This window comes from Rhinolophus sinicus, chromosome 6 (genome assembly GCF_057876585.1).
Source record: "Rhinolophus sinicus isolate RSI-liver-muscle chromosome 6, RSI-T2T, whole genome shotgun sequence".
Classification (NCBI taxonomy): Eukaryota; Metazoa; Chordata; class Mammalia; order Chiroptera; family Rhinolophidae; genus Rhinolophus; species Rhinolophus sinicus.
In genome coordinates, this window is record NC_142506.1 from 46,838,709 (window position 1) to 46,857,168 (window position 18,460).

The 18,460-nt window shown below is 49.2% G+C and overlaps 1 long non-coding RNA gene across 2 annotated transcripts; it reads left to right on the plus strand.

The window, feature by feature from the left end:
- Positions 1–635: 635 nt before the first annotated feature.
- Positions 636–16,846, plus strand: LOC109455439 (uncharacterized). 2 transcript variants are annotated; one of them, XR_002138652.3, is made up of 3 exons: positions 636–823; positions 10,746–13,012; positions 13,487–16,846. It is a non-coding gene; the product is annotated as an uncharacterized LOC109455439 (long non-coding RNA). The 2 variants fall into 2 exon arrangements; XR_002138653.3 differs by having other exon boundaries at positions 13,536–16,846.
- Positions 16,847–18,460: the final 1,614 nt, after the last annotated feature.

Consider the following 18,460-nt stretch of genomic DNA (forward strand, 5'->3'; position numbering starts at 1 on the left):
TAAAACTAGCCAAAGCATTTGCAGAAAGGCTCAGCAGTATGGGCAGCTGCAGGGACGGGAGCTTCCATCACGTTCTTTATGTGCTCTCCTCGCTAATGTCCACTGATGTGACAGCTGCCTACTCAGACTTCCTACTCCACTCGACAGTTGTTCTCAGCCACCTTCTCTAGTATTAACTGACCATAAGATGAGGAAAAGAAACAGCCCAAAGGCAGCCGCGCTGGGCAGGCGGTCCCATACACACAGGGCACACACAGGCTCATGCAGAACACAAAGCAAAACAAAAACTCCTGTTAACCACCATCCCTGAACTGCGGGGGATCCCCAGTCGGTGAGACTTTCTTCACTGCGGTGTCTTTATCATTAAAATGCGATATTGGAGGACCATGGCTGAAACAGCCAGATAGTATTATCCAATTAAGGTGTAAAACGCCATATAAATGCTACAAAAGCTGGGCCTGAAACAGTCACATCTGGTTTCACAAAAAGCACCCCAGTGCATCAACTAACAGTAAAAACATGCAGGAGGGAAACGATCTGGCTGGAAATGAACTGCAAATTGATAAACATTTAGTTGCTAACGCCGTGTTTATTATTTTTTACTAGGATAAAAATTAACTCATGCGGCCTTGGCCAGAAAGCAGATTGAACTCTACCATCTGGGTGGTGGAATCGGTATTTCTTTAGCCTCGGGTTACACACAGGTTCCTGCCGCCAGCTTGTAAACAGGCCCTGGGGTCCAGACCGCAGAGCTGGAGGGCTTCTGGGAAGCACCGTCGTCGTTTCAGCAAGGGCAGCCTTGGGCCGCTGAAGGACCAAACAGGTGACTCTCTTCCTGGAGCTTAGCAGATAGGGCGCCCCTTCATCCTCGGGTTCCTGCATTTCCCAAGAAAGAGGTTGCCACGCATACCCGAGAATTGCTCTCACCCTGTGAAGTCAGGGCGGGCTGCAGGGAGGTGGCCCCCGGGCAGAGCAGGGGGCGCGCGAGAGGCGGGCAGAGAGTGTGGTTTCACGCGGGGCAGGGGGCAATGGACACCGACTGAGGGTGCTGGGCGATGGACGCAGTGCGGCAGGGGGCGCGGACAGAGTGCGCGGTGGACACGGAGTGGGGCGCTGGGCAGGGGCGCAGTGGACGCGGCTCAGCAGGGGGGCAGTAGGCACGGGTCTGGCGAGGGGTGGGCGCAGGGGGCGCGGGCTGAGGGCGCGGTGGACGCTGGCAGGCCGGGCGGGGGACAGAGGGCGGGCCCCTGCCAGCTCCCGGGCCGCAGCTGGCCACGTGACGCCCTGTCCCGCGCCCTTTTCCGGGGCCGCCAGCAGCTGGATGGCTGGCTGCAGCTCCGCGCCCCACCCGAGCGCGGGCTGAGTTATTACTCATGGAAATCCCCTCTGTTTCAGGGAATCAGGTAGCTTTCAAACTCTCCACAATTAATGGCCCTTTTGGTTCAGGGAGAACGGCACACACAAAACAAAGTGCAGGCTACAGGTTTCAAAATAGTGTGCTCGGTTTCTAGTAAATTAGAGGGAGTGGGTGGCTGAGGAACCAAGTGCAGTTATCCTGCAGCGGGTGGTCGTCCTTGACGTCAGCAAGATGTCGCTCTTCCCTTTCTCCTCCTTTCCCTGCTGGCTCCTTTCCCCCGTCCACGCCCGTCTCTTTTTTCCCTCCCTCCTCCTTCCTTCTTCGTGTCAAGGAGACAGATGACACAGGGTAGCTCTGGAAAATCGCTCACAGTTTTGCAACACAGCTCACAGGCTCCAAAAATTCCCACATTTTCTAAAATGAAGGCTGGGGGAAGGGGACTCTCAGCCACCACCTAAATTAGCAAGTCAAAAATACATGTGACTGACCAGGAGGGAGGGGAGAGGCTGCTGGAAAGCAAGCAGGAACCACCCCTGGCTGTGCATTCCTCCCTTCATCTTGCCTGATTAGCAGTTCTGTCTGAGGGAACATTCTTCCTGTGGCACAGAACACATTCTTTTCTCCAGTCAGCCAGATTTAGAATCCTGGAGAGCAGGGCCCTGCTTCCCTGCCACTACATCCAGGGACCCAGTCTGGCCATGACTGCCCTCACTCCCCCAGACCTCTTCCACCGGAGAGTTTTTTCCTCCACTCATCAAAGACAGCAACAGCTGCCCCCATGTTAACAGGGTAATGATCTAGAATACAGTTTCCAAAGCTAGGTAAGCATGTGCAGCCTGACCCTGCAGTATTTTTGTTTTTCCTTTAATTTGTTTTCATTGGCACCATGATTTCAGCCAGGGCACTCCATGGCAGGGTCTGGCTGGCAGTCACATGGTGAGTGTCAGCGGAGTGAGCAACTCCCTCTGTGGCTCTTAGTTACCAGGCAGCCTCAGCAAGACTGCTTGCTCTTGAGAGTAACCTGCCTCTGTCATGCTTTGCCCAGGCAGCGCTTTAAAAGCAGAACTCTGTCCCAGACCTCATGCCAGGAAACATGCTTCATGCAGGTAGGTAGGAAGCAGGCCCAGGCTACACAGCTACCCAGGAGCCCGATTTCTCCCTGGGCCATGTGGTGGCTCCTCCCTCATTTCTTCTCTGATCTGGACAGCGAGGACCTCAGAGGACCTTGGGACAGGGAGCACTTTGTAAATCAGAGCCTGCAGACACGCTCTGCATGCATGAGGTTCCTGTTGTAAAGCATATTGCCAATGAAAAAATATACGCACAAAAATATTGAGTGAGGCCAATGAATCTATTCAGAAATGAGACCTGGAACCTGAAAGAGAAACTTTCGTGTGCATGTTTTGGGGGTTGGGGGCAAGTTGTACGTGGATGTGTCATAAGCAGATAACCACTTCAGCCACAGCACAGGCCTGGCACACAGTAGATCTTAGCATAAATGTTGGGCTGAACAAGCAAGTGAATGAATGAGAGGAATGAATTTGTTTAGAACACAAAGAAAGCAAGAAAGGAGCCCAAACTTTCTGGGAGGTGAGGAGGATGGGGTGGGAGCATTTCTGGGGAAAAACCATTTGTTTTGAAAAAGAACAGACTTCTAAAATGTAAACGCAAACCAGGAGTCTGAGGTAAGGATAAGTGACACGTATTTAACATGTCCCATGTACCAGATACTGCGAATGTCTTCAGAACACCATCTTGTTTAGTTCTCTCAGGAGGTAGAAGCTGGTTTGAGGGTATGTCCGCTCCTTGGGGCAGCAAGGAAGAGAGCCCTGGACCCAAAGGGTTTAGGAGGACTTGGAGCAGATGTCTCCAACGAGAGCAACCCAGGCAGGTCTTCCAAGCTGGTCAACGTGGACCCTTTTGCAGCCCTGCCTGCCTCATCTTGCCTCCACTGTAGTTCCTGCCTCCACTGGTCCCTGCTGAGAGGGGACCCTTGCTCACCTGCTGACTTACCCTGCAGACCCCTAAGGCAGCACCAAGCTCTGACCTCCAGGCAGAAAAAGCCGGTCTGCCTCTGCTCTGCTGTGCCTCCTCCCTCAGAAACACAAGCCCTTCTTTCAAGGTCACCCCCATGAACCCCACGTGTGCTCCTCTGGGACCACCCGAACCAGCCTTGCTGGGTCATCTCTGGGCACTCAGGGAGCCCAGTCCAACCTTCTGGGACATTAAGGGACTCAGGTTAGCAGACGTGATGCCAAGGGGTCTCAGGGCCTTTCTCACCTTTGAGAGGGAACAAGGAACATACATTTCGCCCGACTGAAGTGTCTGTGCCTCAAGTTTATTAAGCACAAGCAGGTTCTCCTTGAATGTCGTCATGGGGACCCTTTCCTCCACCTCACGTTTTTCTCTCCAAGAAACATCCCCTACTCATTTTGGCCACTTTGGGACTTCTGTCCTTCATGGTCTGCATGTTGCTCTGCTGAAGTCCTCCCCTTTCTCTGAAACATCCATCCAGCCTTGATGCTATGGATGTGCTTTTAGTAATGCTGTCCCATGAGGGCATAACGGTGAATCTCGTCGTGTCATGTAAAAAGTTTTCGTTGAGAGGCCACCAGGAGGAGGAGTCCAGCTGGTCACCAAGACCGAGCAGATGACTCAACCTGAGCTTCCTTCCCACTATTCAGGCCCCCTGGACCCCACCCCACACACACATCCCAACAGACTGCATTCCCATCACCCACCCACTGACAGTCCATTAAAAATATGGACTGTTGACAGGTTCTGGAACACGACTCTGCAACTTGGCAGGTATGTAATCTACCTGAACAAAAGGCCAGGACACTCAGCCACTTCCAGGTGGTTTGGCTAACAGCACACAGACCAGTATGTGCCCGTGAGATGGGATCAAAGATGAAGCAGATGCTCCAGTGTCCTCCCGACGCAACAAGTCACCAGTCCACTAAACACACACAGTCGTGTCCTCTGCCTCCCTGGAAGGTGGCGCAGGTAATGGCCAGCACACGCTCTCCACAGACACAGATGCTGGCTAGCTGGCGTCCTGAGCCTCAGGCTCCTCCTCTGTGAGATAAGGATAACAGCTCCTTGAGGGGCTGATACATGCATATAAAACCTCAGACTTCATAGCAGACTCTTCATAACTTGAATCCATAACGACCCCAAATGGTTAGCAGCAACAATTTTCACAGTGGTTTCGCACTACAGACAATACTAGCTGCAATCGACTGAGCAGTTTTTATGATCCATGTGTGTTAAATACATTATCTTAACTTACACTAGCCCTGAAAGGTAGGTATTATTGTCCTCATTTCACAAATAAGGAACCTGAGGCTCAGAGCACTTCAGCAACTTGCCCAAAGTTGCACAGCCAGTGGCAAAGAGATGGCTTACATAGAGGTAACGCGTGCTCCGGTGCATGCTGGCCCCGAGGCATGCTTCCCTCACAGCCGGGCTGCCTCTTCATGCAGTCAGCATGGCAGAGCTCAGCTCTCACGACAGGGCAACACAGTAAATGCCAAGTGGTTTTGCAGAGGGCTACAGCCAAGTGTGTGTGTGTGTGTGTATCTGTGTATGTGTGTGTGACTGTGTGTGTGTCTATATGTGTGTGTGTCTATATGTGTGTGTGTGCGTGTATACAAAGAGTCTGCCCCTTGCAGAGCCACAGGCATCCATAGGTGAGCTGTAATGGAAATGTGCCCAGGGGACAAATAGTTGTGAAAGCATCAGCTCTAAATGGTGACAAGCACTGTTCTGCTCCTTATCCCTCTATGCCTTCTTTAATTTCTTAGTGGTGGAGACTGCTTTTGAGTATTTCCTCCTTGGCAAAGCCACACTTATTAAGAAGCCGTGAGCCTAGAAACTGCAGTGGCCTTGGATGTCATTCTCTGTTGTAGCAGGCCAAATTTGCTAGCCGAATCAGACCCCATCACATACCAACTATGAGTCACACAAGCACATGAGCCACTATTAGGAAGAGCGGTCATGGGGTGGTATTTATCAGTGGCTGCATCTTAGCAAATGACAAGCATTGCCTAATCACAGGTCATATTCACATACATCACCTTCCAGATCATTGCTTGGTAGCTCTCGGGATGGTTTCTAACTGTCAATATTTACAGATCCAAACACTTAACACCAGCCAAGCAGGCTAGATGTCTCCCAGGATGAGTCATGACCCCTGAAGCCTTTTATCTAAAGATCACAGCTCTGCCCTCATTGTCTAGAGTGGACTACAAGTCAGCAGGTCATTGAAAAGCACATGCGTGCTAACCAACATTTGTGAAATCGAAGCATGGGAGGAGAGGGCATGGATTTGAAAGCACACAGATCTGTCTTTTCTTACCTGCTAGCTCTGTGGCTAGGGGGAAGTGGCAGAGAGATGGCACTAAAATCCAAGTCAGTTTCCACTTGCAGCAAGATACATAATAACTATCCTTGAGTGACACTGCGGCTTTGGTTGGAGAAGGAGAAGGTGCATGCCCCATGTCAGATATACCAAGGAAGGAGGTGCCCATTGGACTTAGAGCCAGGCTGACCACCGGCCTGGTTATTTGAGTAACCAAAGTAGACCTATCAACCCAGCCAGTCCAGGTAGAAACTCACGGCTCCAGTCAAGCACTGGAAGATCATTTCTTTGGGTTTTGAAACTTAGGTGTTAGGAGTCACTCATTTAAAATGTAGATAACCTCCAGACCTGGTCGCACCTCAGGTCTTATCAAGTAGGGGATTCTGCTTGGCAACCAGGAGGGAGCAAGAGGAAAAGGGCAGGGATGGAGGGCCAGCCAAGGAGGGCACTGCAGGACAAAGTGGGTGGGCAGGGCCCCTGCCGTGGTGGCTTTGTGACACTTGCTGGCCAAGCGCTCAGACCATCCCTGGAATATGTTCCTTTGTCTGCGTGCAGAAAAGAATGGAAGCTTGTTTAAATATCAACATTACATGAAGACATGCCACCACACTTCAGAAAATGCCACTATCTGTGTGTGACCAGGATACGCAAACTTCCCTCCTAGCATGTACCCAGAAGCTGACTACAACCACACTGGCAGTAATATCTTTGCCGAAGTCCTTTAGGGACCCTGTACTACGCAACAGTGGACCGGTTGGTTAACACTGAGCTCCTGGACTCCCAGTTCCCTTTAAAATCAGTGAGCTAAGCTGCGATTGCGAAAGGACCCTGTAAGGGGACAGGATTATTATTCAATTGGGTGGTGGAAAATGTTTTTGATCGAAAATGGTAGACACCGTAGAAGGAGAAATATCAAGACTTACATACAGGGCATTTGAAGATGGACTTAGCTTCTTACTAGGCTGGATAGGTTTGAAGTCTCAGAGATGTTCCCAGACATCTCAAGATTATTCCATGATGAAATGAGCTCATGATTCCTGCAGACAGAGATCACAGCCCCATAGCCATTGGTCAGGGCCAGAAATCAAAGGACAGCCCTCCTGTAGCAGTTGTGTGGAATCATGATGTGGGCATCATCTTTAGTCACCAAGGGCAACAAGGGGTCTAATGCATGGTCCAGAGAAAGGCTTCACTGTGGCCCTTGCCAGCCTCCACGCACCATGACGCTGGGGCTGGGGACACACTAGTGAATGTGCTGCCAGCTGCCCAATAACAGTGTGTGTACCATAGCTGTGGACCTTCCCCCTGTCTTCCTCAGACACACACACGTGGCCGCTCCATCATGCCATGGTGTGTTCTGGCCACGTGTGCACACACATGCGCTAAATAAGAACTTGTGGGGGACAAAATGGTGCTTCTGGGTCCAGGTTAAAGGGTTTCATCAATTCCAAAGCTTCTGTAGGGTGGTATCTGCTGGGACACCTTCTGTTTTGTTTCCCCCTGAGTTTCTGATTTTTGTTGCGGGAGGAAATAAGAAGAGGCTGAACAGAGAGGGGTTTGGGAGGAGACATGTAAAGAGAGGATGGGCCCATCGCTGTTCCCCTTTTCCTGTATTCTCTACAAAAGTCTGCAGACCTCCTAAAACACCTTGCAAATGGTTATGTGCTCCAGGAATGTGTTGAAATGGCTTAGTTTGCTCGGACTGTCATAACACAGTACCTCAGACTAAGCAGCTTAGACAGAAATGTATTTCCTTACTGGAGGCTGGAAGTCCAAGATCAAGGTGTCGGCAGGATGGGTTCCTTCTGAGGCCGTGAGGGAGGATCCGTTCCAGGCCGCTCTCCTCAGTTTGTCGATGGCTGTCTCCTCCCTGTGTCTTCACATCGTTTTGTGTGTGTGTGTGCGTGTGCGTGTGTGTGTGTGTGTGTCTTAATCTTCTTTTCTTATAAGGACACCAGTCAGATTAGATTGGGATCTCATTTTAACTTACAATCACCTCATTTTAACTTTACTTCTCTAAAGGTTCTATCTTTGAATATAGCCACATTCTGAGGCCCTGGGGATTAAGACTTCAACCATAACAAAGGGAAAGCAGGGAAAGAAGGCAGCAAATGTGTGGAGAGCCACTGGTATAGGCTTGGCTCTATGCCCGGAAGTAGAGATCAAAGAGAAGCAAGCACAGTCTCATTGTGATTGAATGACTAAATGACAGCCCTAGTGGATGGGTAAGCGTATGGATCAATGATGAATGAATTGATGGACAATCACCAGAACTGCTCCCGGAGCCCACAGGGTGAACAAACATGACCATACTGAGTCCAGAAACCCGGATGAGTCCAGAACTGACAGCCCGTTCCCACCTCCATCTACAATAGGGTCTCGGAGATAACTAGGGAAGTAACGTGGCAAAGGGGTCACTGCTCCATGCCCAGAGAAGCCTGGCCAGCTCCTGTCCAGTTAGCCAAAACTGAGAGCAGAGGCATGCTGCACGGAGGTGTGATGCTCCCAGATGGAAACCAGACTTCCCTTCCTGCTCACCCTGCGGTGTCCTGGGAGACTTGGGGGGACACAGTCCCACTGTGGGTCACGGCAGCCCAAGGTCAAAAAGCAGACAGAAAGCCCCCACAAGCAGCATCTAAGGTTAGCTGTGCCTAGAGGGCTACCTGCCACAGGCCCCAGCCAGCTGCTGTGTGGTGACAGGGTAATGCTCTGTCCCTGGGGTCGTGTCACACCCATGAAATGAGAGTGAAAGTGTCCACATCCTCAACCCCATCCCCTTAAAACACTCTCTGGGCCCGAAACTGCAACCATAGCAAGGAAGGCAGGTTAGAGGAACAGAAAGACAACAGGCCTGCCAGCTTCGTGGTCAGCACATTCGTCTATTTCCTACAAATACTTCAGCTTTGTCACTCGATGATTATTATCTGCGCTAGGAGTGTTTACTTAAAAAATCTTCAAAGAGATTTCCAAACGGGTATTTTGGTGACCACACAGAGGTCAGAGTTCCTCCGACCATCTAGCAGAGCCAGCAGGGGGCAGGCCAGCTGACAGGCATGTGCTGTGTGCTCTTTGAACCAGTTCCTGCCGTATCTCTCCCAGGGTCCCCGTGAACCCTGGTCACAGGGCAGTTCCTGGATTAAACAACACGCCAACAAACACACACACCAACGGGCCCCCTCCCCCCCCACGGCCGACACACCAATGGCCCCTCCCCCCCACAGACGGCTCCCTTTCATTGTTTCCCAGCACGTGCTCCCTTAGGTCCAAACACAAGTGGCGTCAGGATGGCCCATCCTTGAATCTGTCCTTTAGGACCAAGTGTGCAGCTCAGAACATTGAGTTGGTATTTCCTCTGGCCTCTGAGGGATTTTTATGGGGTTTTTATTTGGTTTCATTTTTGCCATGCTTCTGAGAATGGCCCCTTTGTTCTTCCTTCAGTCACTGCTTAGATCCTCCAAGGCAGTCTCCTCAGAACATCACACAGCTGCAGTCCCAGACATATATCCCCCCAAATGTGGCTGAGAAAACCCCATCCTTTATGTATTTTCAAGCAACGAAATAATGGGTCCTGAGGATAGAGGAGGACCCCCCCAGGCCCTGCCCCTCACCACCGGCATCAGGGGAGGCAACTGAGGGCCCCGGGCTCAGCCTGGGCGTCGGGAAAGCTTCAGCTCCGGGGTGGTCGGCCTATTGTTTGTCTGCCAGGGCAGGAATCCCTGCTTCTGGAAAATCCTCCCTTCCTGCCCTGATCAGAGGGTCCAGATGTGAGCTGCCATCTGCTCAGAGCTCGTCCCCTAGACACAGTGATTGAGCCACGGACAATCCCCTGGCCCCAGTGAGGACCATCTTTGGGACTTGCACTCTCAGTGAAGCTGTAAGGTGTGATGAGCAGAAGCTGCCATCGTGCACACTCCCTGCTGTATGGAGAAAGCTTACCCAAGAGATTAAAGTCGATAGTTGGTGGAAGATGATGTGAGAAACGAGACAGTGGTTGGCATGGTCCAGTCCCAGCTGCAGGTGTCCTCACAGCCCCTTCTCTCCTTTCACAGTTGTCACACAGAACCCCTTTTGGAAGCCCCAGCTGGTCTGAGTTGCATTTCTCTGGCATGTGGCTAATAATAGAGTTTCGTTACAAACACTGGTGATTGGATACCAGCCATCCTGCCTGAGCTAGACCAGCTGACCTCTGCGCTGGCCATGGAAACAGGAGGGGACGGAGGGGGAAGAAGGGAAGAGGGAAAGAAAGGATCTGGAAGAAGAAACCATCATCCAAGGTTATTTAGGGCATGAAATACAAAATTCCTATAGCAATTTTGAGAGGATTTCAAAGTCTTTATCAAGTTAATACTTTCATGGTTATATTCTCTTAGGCAGAGGCAATTATCTGGCTAATTGAAGTACTTCTTAGAACAGGTTTCAGGTGACAGCAGTGATGGCCCTTTAGGCAGCACCCTAACAACAGATCCTTGGAAAACAGTGCTCTGGAATAAAAAGCCAACCATGACCCTTCTCATGGAAAGGGAGCAGCTGCCCCTCTGGCCCTGTCCTGTCGTAACAATGGCTAAGTTGACACATGGACTCCAGGAGAGCTAGTTCAACCACCTCCTCCATCAGTCTCGTCAGTCTAATACCTGCGTAGGCTGAGCCCCTCAGAATTCAGCCGCTCCCCCAAATATGACCCTCAATACGAGGCAGCCCCGAAGGTGAGCACAAACCCAGGAGGTGCCTCAGCTGCCATCTCACTAGTCTCCACAGCTGAAACCACAGGGAGGCCTCGAGTCAGAGGGCTTACCCAACTTGCCGGGCGGCCACGGAATCCAGCTTAATCCCCTTACTCATCCAAAAGGGTCAAAGGAGGGCCAACACCAAAGGGGTCAGAGTCTCAGTTTTGACTCCAAGATCAAAGCCTTCTAGCTAAAGCCACATGGGCCCCCCCTGGCACCACCCTAAGAAACAGATTCAATCCTGAGTCAGAGAGGAAGCCGACACTCACTGAATCACCCGTCCACTTCCTCCCACCCACAGCAGCTCAGCCAAGACCAGCAGCCGCTTTGAGGGGCAACTTGGTGACCGCCACTCGGAAAAGCTGAAGAAGAGCAAGCAGGGCCACACTCACACAGTGTGGGCCACCACCACCGACTTCACTGTGACTTCCCCGCCCCCTGCGTTTTCCAAAGTAAAGCTTCACGTCTTGTGACAGCCCCTACCCTGACCTGCACTGCCCTTGGCTGTGTTATTTTTCACTTCCCTGTTCAGAACATAGCCACACTTTCCAAATGCCGTGAATCATCACTGCGGAGCAACGGCCACTCAGCGAGACAGGAAACCACTGCATGCCAGACCTAGAAGGAGCAGCACACGCCTGCAGCCTTGTCCTGCCCCACTGGTCATCGTGGCATGAGGTCACAGCAGAGCCCGCTGGACAGAGCTTCCCCGCCCGGCACTCGGCTTCCCACCGTCTCCTCTCCGATTCATCCTCGCACTGGGTCATAGGCAGCCTTAGGCATTTCTGTCATCTTCCAATCCCGGGAGGGAGAGAAATTGATCCACTCAGGACTAAGGGAGAGGAGGTCAGGTGGGTGCGACAGAGAGCATGCCACCAGCTCATGGGGAGTTGGCTCTCTGCCTGCAAGTAGCCTTGCAGTTATGATACAAACATCATCCCTGTCATCCAAGCTCCTTTATGACCGGAACCATGTGGTCTTCTAGATGCATTCAACAAATAAATGCCCCAAAGTAGTCATCAGTATGAATTAATAAATCAATGAAAGATGATCGTCCTCAAAGAGGATCAAACTCGTCTGTGTCTGGCTACTGGCTCCTCTGGAAAACCAACTTGTCTGCCTCGTACAGTCCTGGGTTCTTGTGGAGGAATGAGAACCTCCTATGAAGTCATCTTTTTTTTTGCCTCTGTTTAATTATAGACAGTGCCATTCAAAAGTAGAATGAATCTAGGAAATGCAAATCAACACAGCAATATTACATCAGTTTTAACCTATCAAACTGACCAAAAATAAATATTGACAGTGGCAAACAGCCCATATTAGCCAGAGAGTGGGGAAATGGGTCCTGTTCTATACCGCTAGGCATAAAGTAGCGTACATTTCCCAAAGGCAGATTGATCCTGTGCATTGTAATTATTAAGGAACAACCCCTGACCCCTTAATCTCAAAACTAAGAATTTATCCTCAGCTGTACAACCAGAAAAATGCACAAAAATGTAAGTGCAAAGACAGTCATCACAGTCTGGTAAATAAATACAAAAAAGAAATTGAAACAAGCTAGATGTGATTACAGTACATTTGATAAAATACTACACAACCATTAAAAAGAATGTTGGAAATCTCCATGCAAAGCCATAGAACAATATTTGCATGGATCATTTTGATCAATGAAAAGTAGGAGACAAAACAGCAAGCTTAACCCATTTATGTGTTGATGGTGTGTGTGCATCAAAGAGACACCTGGAAAGCTTATCAAATTGTTAGCAGCGTTCATCTCTGCAGCGCCGGATTTCGGGATGGGTTTTACCTTCTTATTATTATTCTCTGTATTTCTTAAAACTGTCTACAAGAAACATGAAGCATTTTTATCATCAGAGAAAATATATATATTTATTTTCATTTTAAAACCAAAAGCAACATAAATGCAAAACCTGTCTGTCTCCTTGAAAGGCCATATCTGCCCAAGAGAAGTTGCATGTGGTCACTCTGGTAGAAGATGTCACCGTAAACCATTCTCCAGGAGGCCCTGGTCTCTAAGTTGTTTCTCCTGAGTTCTGATGATGTAACCGGATCAACCCTTACTCTCTGAACAAGTCCTTGTGTGGTAACTCGATTTATCAGGATGGCTGACCAGGATTGGGATGGAGGCTGGGGCATGGCAGGGTTTGCTCCCACAGGTGCCTAATATCCAGTGTGGTTACCAAACCCCAGATTTCAGTGCTTGGGAACAACTAAATTAACAAACACAGACTTGTCTGGGTTGCCAAGCAGATTCAGATATTTTGAAAATATATGAACCACCACTCCTATCTACTCAGCTCCAGAAATAAATTCCAGATCCTTGAAGATCATAGAAACCTAAATCCAGAAAGATATTCAAGAAATCATCTATTCTGGACCTTTCATTTGACACGTGAGGGAACCAAGGCCCAGAGAAGTGAAGTGACTTGTCCAAAGTCACACAGCTTAAGAGTGACAGAGCCCAGAAGAGAAGAATTTGTGTTTCCTGAACTGAAATCCAAGGTTCTTTTTGCTTTATCACAACTGGGACCAGTGTAGTAGGTGGAGGTAAGTGAAGGCATGCTTCACACACTGAGAAACCCCTCCTGTGAGGGGTCCAGAATGTTCGACCACGGCCCCAGGCTCTGGAGGAGGGTCTAGTTAGAGTTACACGTAGGCATTCTTAACCAGGAGGTCGTGTATTTTTCTAAAAGGAGGTGCATAAAGAGCTTTTGTCATATTTTCGAAGAGATCCTATCACACAACAACAATTAAGAAGTGGTGAACTAGAGCATGGGTTGGCAAACGTGTTCTATAAAAAATATTTACAGAGAGTAAATAGTTTGGCTGTTCAGGCTATATGGTCTCAACTCTGCCCTGGTGTAGGGAAAGCAGCCATAGATAGTACACAAACAAATGGTGTGGCTGTGTGCCAATAAAACTTTATTTACAAAAACAGGTTGTGGACCATATTTGGCCCAGGCAGTGGTTTGCCAACCCTCGAACTAGAAGATCTGATCAACTGTTTTTCCCTTACTTTAGATTCTACTTCTGGTCATGTAATCACTTGTCATACTCCGCCTCCTATCAGGTGAACTAAATGACCGCCATATTCCTGCGAGTGGAACCTGCTCTCAGCCAGAGGCCACCAAGGAAGTAGGGAAACACATAAAAGGAATGCATTTCACTTTTTCATTAAACAACAAGCTCTTTGAATTCCTAATTGGAAACTTTCACACATGAGTTGAAGTTGCTGCAACTCATTTCCTGCAGTCCTGCTTGCCTGTTTATTTTGAGCAAAATAATTGTTGAACATGGAGGGTGACCTTTGACCTCTGGTGGCTGCCTGTAAAACACTTTACTGGCTCATTTGCATACACTGTGTTAGAAACACACTGACATGCTCTCTTTTCACATAAAATTCTGACTTCTTTGATTAACTAAGGACCAAAACAAGATCTCAAGACAGAACATGGCCAGGAAGAAAATGGAGATTATCTTTTCCCTCCTGTTGTTGGCAAAGAACCTCTTCAATTCAAGTCGAGAAGGTTGTGTTGAACACCTTCTGTGTGGCACTGAGTCAGGCCCTGCAGGGAAGCAGTGGCCACTGCGTCGGGCATCAGGCTCCAGGATATTTGCCCTCTGCTCTTGTATGAACCTCCTTCCTGGACCCCTTCTCAGGACCTGTCACTCCCCTGTCCCACAGACTTCCACCCATTGACTTCTGAGAAGGCGGCGACAAGGGAATTCTGCCCCTGACCTGATTAGGAGAGGGACGGGCGGAATTCAAGCTGGGAAAGGACGGCAGGTAGCCTCCCTCAGCCTCCCCCAGCTCCATCTCTGGCCTTGTCCTTCCCAAATTCTGGTAGCACACGTGTTTTCCGTTTGTATGACAGCAGGTCTAAATACCATATGCCCATGTACATCAGAAATACCCTGTTCTTACTTGCTCAGAGATGGGGATGTGTTTTTTGGGTTACCTTAGACCCCTTTTCATGTTTCAGCATTAGGACACTCATGAACACACCTCTCTAAAGGACGCAAGAGGTGACAAACTCTCTTTCCAAAAGGAGAAGGGGGGCACTGAGAGATCTGTTAATGAGGCAAGGATGAGCCAGTGCTGAGTCCAGAGCTCAGGTGTCCCATCTGGGGGTCCTGATCCCAGCCGCACCTCCATCCAGCTGGATCCTGCTGAGACCCCCATTTCCCAAGTTCTCAAGCGGCTTCTACAAGATTCAGAGGTTTCCTTTTTCTTCCTTTTCCTCCTTATATCTGGACCTGTTTACCAGCCTTCCCATGGAAAACCCCGGGGCTTGCCACTTCCTGTTTTTGTTTTGTTTTCTTCCCCCACTGTGTACCCTTCGACCTTTTGTCCTTTTGTCTTGCCCTTTGACTCAAATTCGGAAGCAAATCCCCAACCCTAAGCAGTTCCCTGGAGACTGGAGATTCTATCTCAGCTCCCTCACTCCCTCTGTGCTTGAACAAATTCTCTCCTAAGGCCCTCTGAGCTGCTTCCTCATCCAAAAATGGGAAGCAAAAAAGGCTAAGAGACTTGCTTTTGAAGTTATTCACCTACTATAAATGCAAATTTCAGTAGCAATTGTTTCTGAGTTCTGATCCACTTTTATTCTGGGCAAAGAGTATCCTTTTGCTTTGTTTTGACAACTGGAGTAGCTAGGAGTGCGCCCTGGTGACACGCTGTTCTTTCTCCTTCTTTCTACTGTTTTGTCCCCTTCCTCTGGGCCCAGCATTCCTGGCATACTTGGAGAGAGGAGGGGCTGGCTCGAAGCCACTTTTCTCAATATCTTCTCAGCTCTGCAGTCTGTTTCCAACACAGTCTCTTTGCTTTGTCTCTTCTCCACTTCCCATTCCTGGGCATGTACCAGATTCGGGGCAGGCCCAGGGAGGAGGCCTCCCCAGCATCGGCCAGGAGCCCCGAGTCACAGGCAGTGGCTCCAGATTAAACAGGTTGGAAACTCCGGGCCCCACTATCTCCAAAGGGGGAACATGTGACCCGGTCAGACAAAGGAGGTGTTAACCATGCACCCGTCTTATGGGGAATTTCCCCAAAGACACGTGGCACATACCAAGTGAACAGGAAGAAAGATACCAAGCAGTACTGCCTTCAAGAAGTGGCTATTCAGAGCCGTTGTCCAGTGCAGCAGAATGAAGGGCTCTGGGTTGAGCACCAGCATGATTAGTGATCTTCACTAATACATTGAACCTCTCTGGGCCTTGACTCTACTCTCTCTAGAAGTGCCATCAGAGGCTGCACAGATAGGCGAGAGCAAGGCGAGGGGTGAGACCTGGTGACACCCGCCTGTGTCATTGTCAAGTCCGGCTAGGTCTCTCTTAAATCTTACCTTGGGAAAGGTCAACCGAATGCACATCACAGGAAAATCTGAAGTTTACTCTGTTCTCTAAATTGTTTTCAGTTTCCCATGGGGGAAAGAGATTGATTCATCTTGTTAATAAGCAAAGGTCTTATTTTTCCACCTTCAGTAGTATAAACATCAAAGAAAAGAAAAAAACCTTTGTGTTCAATCGAAAAACAGTTCCAGCATTTTTAAAAAGTCAAGTGGAGATAAAACAGATGATCTTCCAGAAAGAGAGAAAAAAAAAGTGGCCTAACTTCAAAACCATAATCCCTTAAATTATCTAATGTTTAACTCCCTCGGCAAAGACCACGTGGAAATATTAAAGAATTGTTAAAGGCATCACCTGTGCAGGAGCTACAGCCCAGGTGATGCCAGGCTTCTCAGACCCTTCGATGAATCAAAGCACGGGACTAAGGATGCCAAGGATGACGAGGAAATGCATGTAAGTCAAGCCATGACATGAAATGCAGAGTTCTGACTACACACCCATGTTCACAGCCGCATTACTCACATTAGCCAAGGGGTGGAAGCAACCCAAGTGTCTATGGTGAATGGAGAAGCAAAGTGTGGTCCATCCACACACTGGAATGTTATTCAGCTTTAAGAAGGAGGAAAATTCTGACATCTGCTACAACATGGATGAACCTTGAGGACATCATGCTAAGTGAAGTCAGTCAGTCACAGAAGGACAAATACTGTATGGTTCCACTTATATGAGGTCCCTAGAGGAGTCACATTCATAGAGACAGAAAGTGGAAGGGTGGTTGCCAAGGGCTGGGTGGAGAAATGGGGAGTTAGTACTTAATGGGGACAGAGTTTCAGTTTGGGAAGATGAGAATGTTCTGGAGATGATGTTGGTGATGACCACACAGCAATGTGGATGCACTTCAAGCCACTGCACTGGACACTTAAAAATGGTTAAGATGGTAAATTTTTGTTATATATACTTTGCCACAATTTTTAAAATCTTTAATTAAAAATCTTAAAAATTCAGACTTGCAAATAAAGAGTATTAGTGACTAAATCTGCCTCCTCTTTACACATATGCATGTCAACCAGCCCTTCTTGAAGAAACCCAGTGATTGTGCCTTAAAGTTAGAGCCTACACTGTCAGGAATCCACACGCCTGTTTCTGCTACAGCAGTTAGCTGGGGCCACCACATCCACGTCTGTGAGACAGAGAAAGGCCAGGTCTTTGCCCTGTTTGACTAATGGAAAAACCAAGCGCTGTGGGGGTTAAGTAGCTTGCTCAAGATTACACAGTTCACAGGTTCTGCCCCAGTTTAAAGTTCCTGGTGCAGCATCTTCAGACTTACAGCCCCCAAAGCACTGAATAAACACAGGACAAAACCAACATTAGTCTGTGGAGAGACAGGAGCATGCCAGGACGGATTTTCCAAAACAACTTCTAAAACCAGTGCCATGTGGACGAGAACAATCCAGAAGGACTTCACATTCTTTGTTCAAAGCGTGTTCACAGGGTCCCTCCCATGGCTGGGCTCTCAGCTGGGCACACACACGTCCTGGTCCCTCTGAGTGCTGGGCAGGGGAGGATGGAGGATGCAGACATTCCACAGGAGCAATCACAAAACCAGGTGGAAAGTGGTGAGTGTGGCTGGAGCACAGAGGAGAGTCCCAGGGCCCTATAGAGAGGCAGCCCCTCCAGCTGAGGCCTGGACAGGTGGGCGGGGTCTGGGGAGAGGAACCCCTACCACTACCACCACCTGCAAAGGCCCAAGGCGCAGAGAACTGGTCTTTTCAGAGAATCCTTCTTTGCTCTCCCACATCCCCTATTTTTCCCTCAACTCTGGGTCACTCCCATTTTATTGTAAGTGTGCTGTTTCATCTCCCCTCTTAAAAGACCTCCAGTGAACCCCACGCCTACCTCAGCTACACCCCTGGGCTGCAGTAACAAAGTACCACAAACCAGGCCACCTAAACAACAGAAATTTGTCGTCTCACAGTTCTGGAGGCCGAGATGAGGGAGTCCGCAGGATTGGTTCCTTCTGAGGCTTTGACGGAGAACGTGTTCCAGGCCTCTCTCCTTGGCTTGCAGATGGCTATCATCTCACTGTGTCTCTGCACTCGTCTTCCCTCTGTAGGTGTCTGTCTCTGTGTCCAAACTTCCTCTTTTTATAAGGACACTAGTCATATCAGATTAGGGCCCACCCGAATTACTTCGCCTTAACTTCATCTTCTGCAAAGACCTTGTATCCAAATAAGGTCACATCCACAGGAACAGGGGTTAAGGTTCAACATCTTTTGGGAGAGGGACACAATTCACCCCACAACGCTCCCTAGTTCTCTGCTTCCTTTTGTAGCAAAAAAGCCCTCAAAAGAGTCAGCCAGACTCAAGGACCAAGTCTGGGGCCAGGTGGTCTCACTCTGTGGTTGCAAATATCATCTCTTCCTGATGACCCTCCAATTTGTATCTGCAGCCTCAACCTCACCCCAGTGTCAGACTTTTCCTATTCAAGGAAAGCACACCAGTGGTCCTTGACTTTTCTCTTTTCCCCTCATGTGTAACATCAGCAGGGATGGCTTTATCTTTGTATCTGTTGCAAATGCCTTGCTCTGGCTTCCTTCTCACCATCACCACCCACTGGAGCACTAAAGGAACCTCCTGACTGCTCTCTCC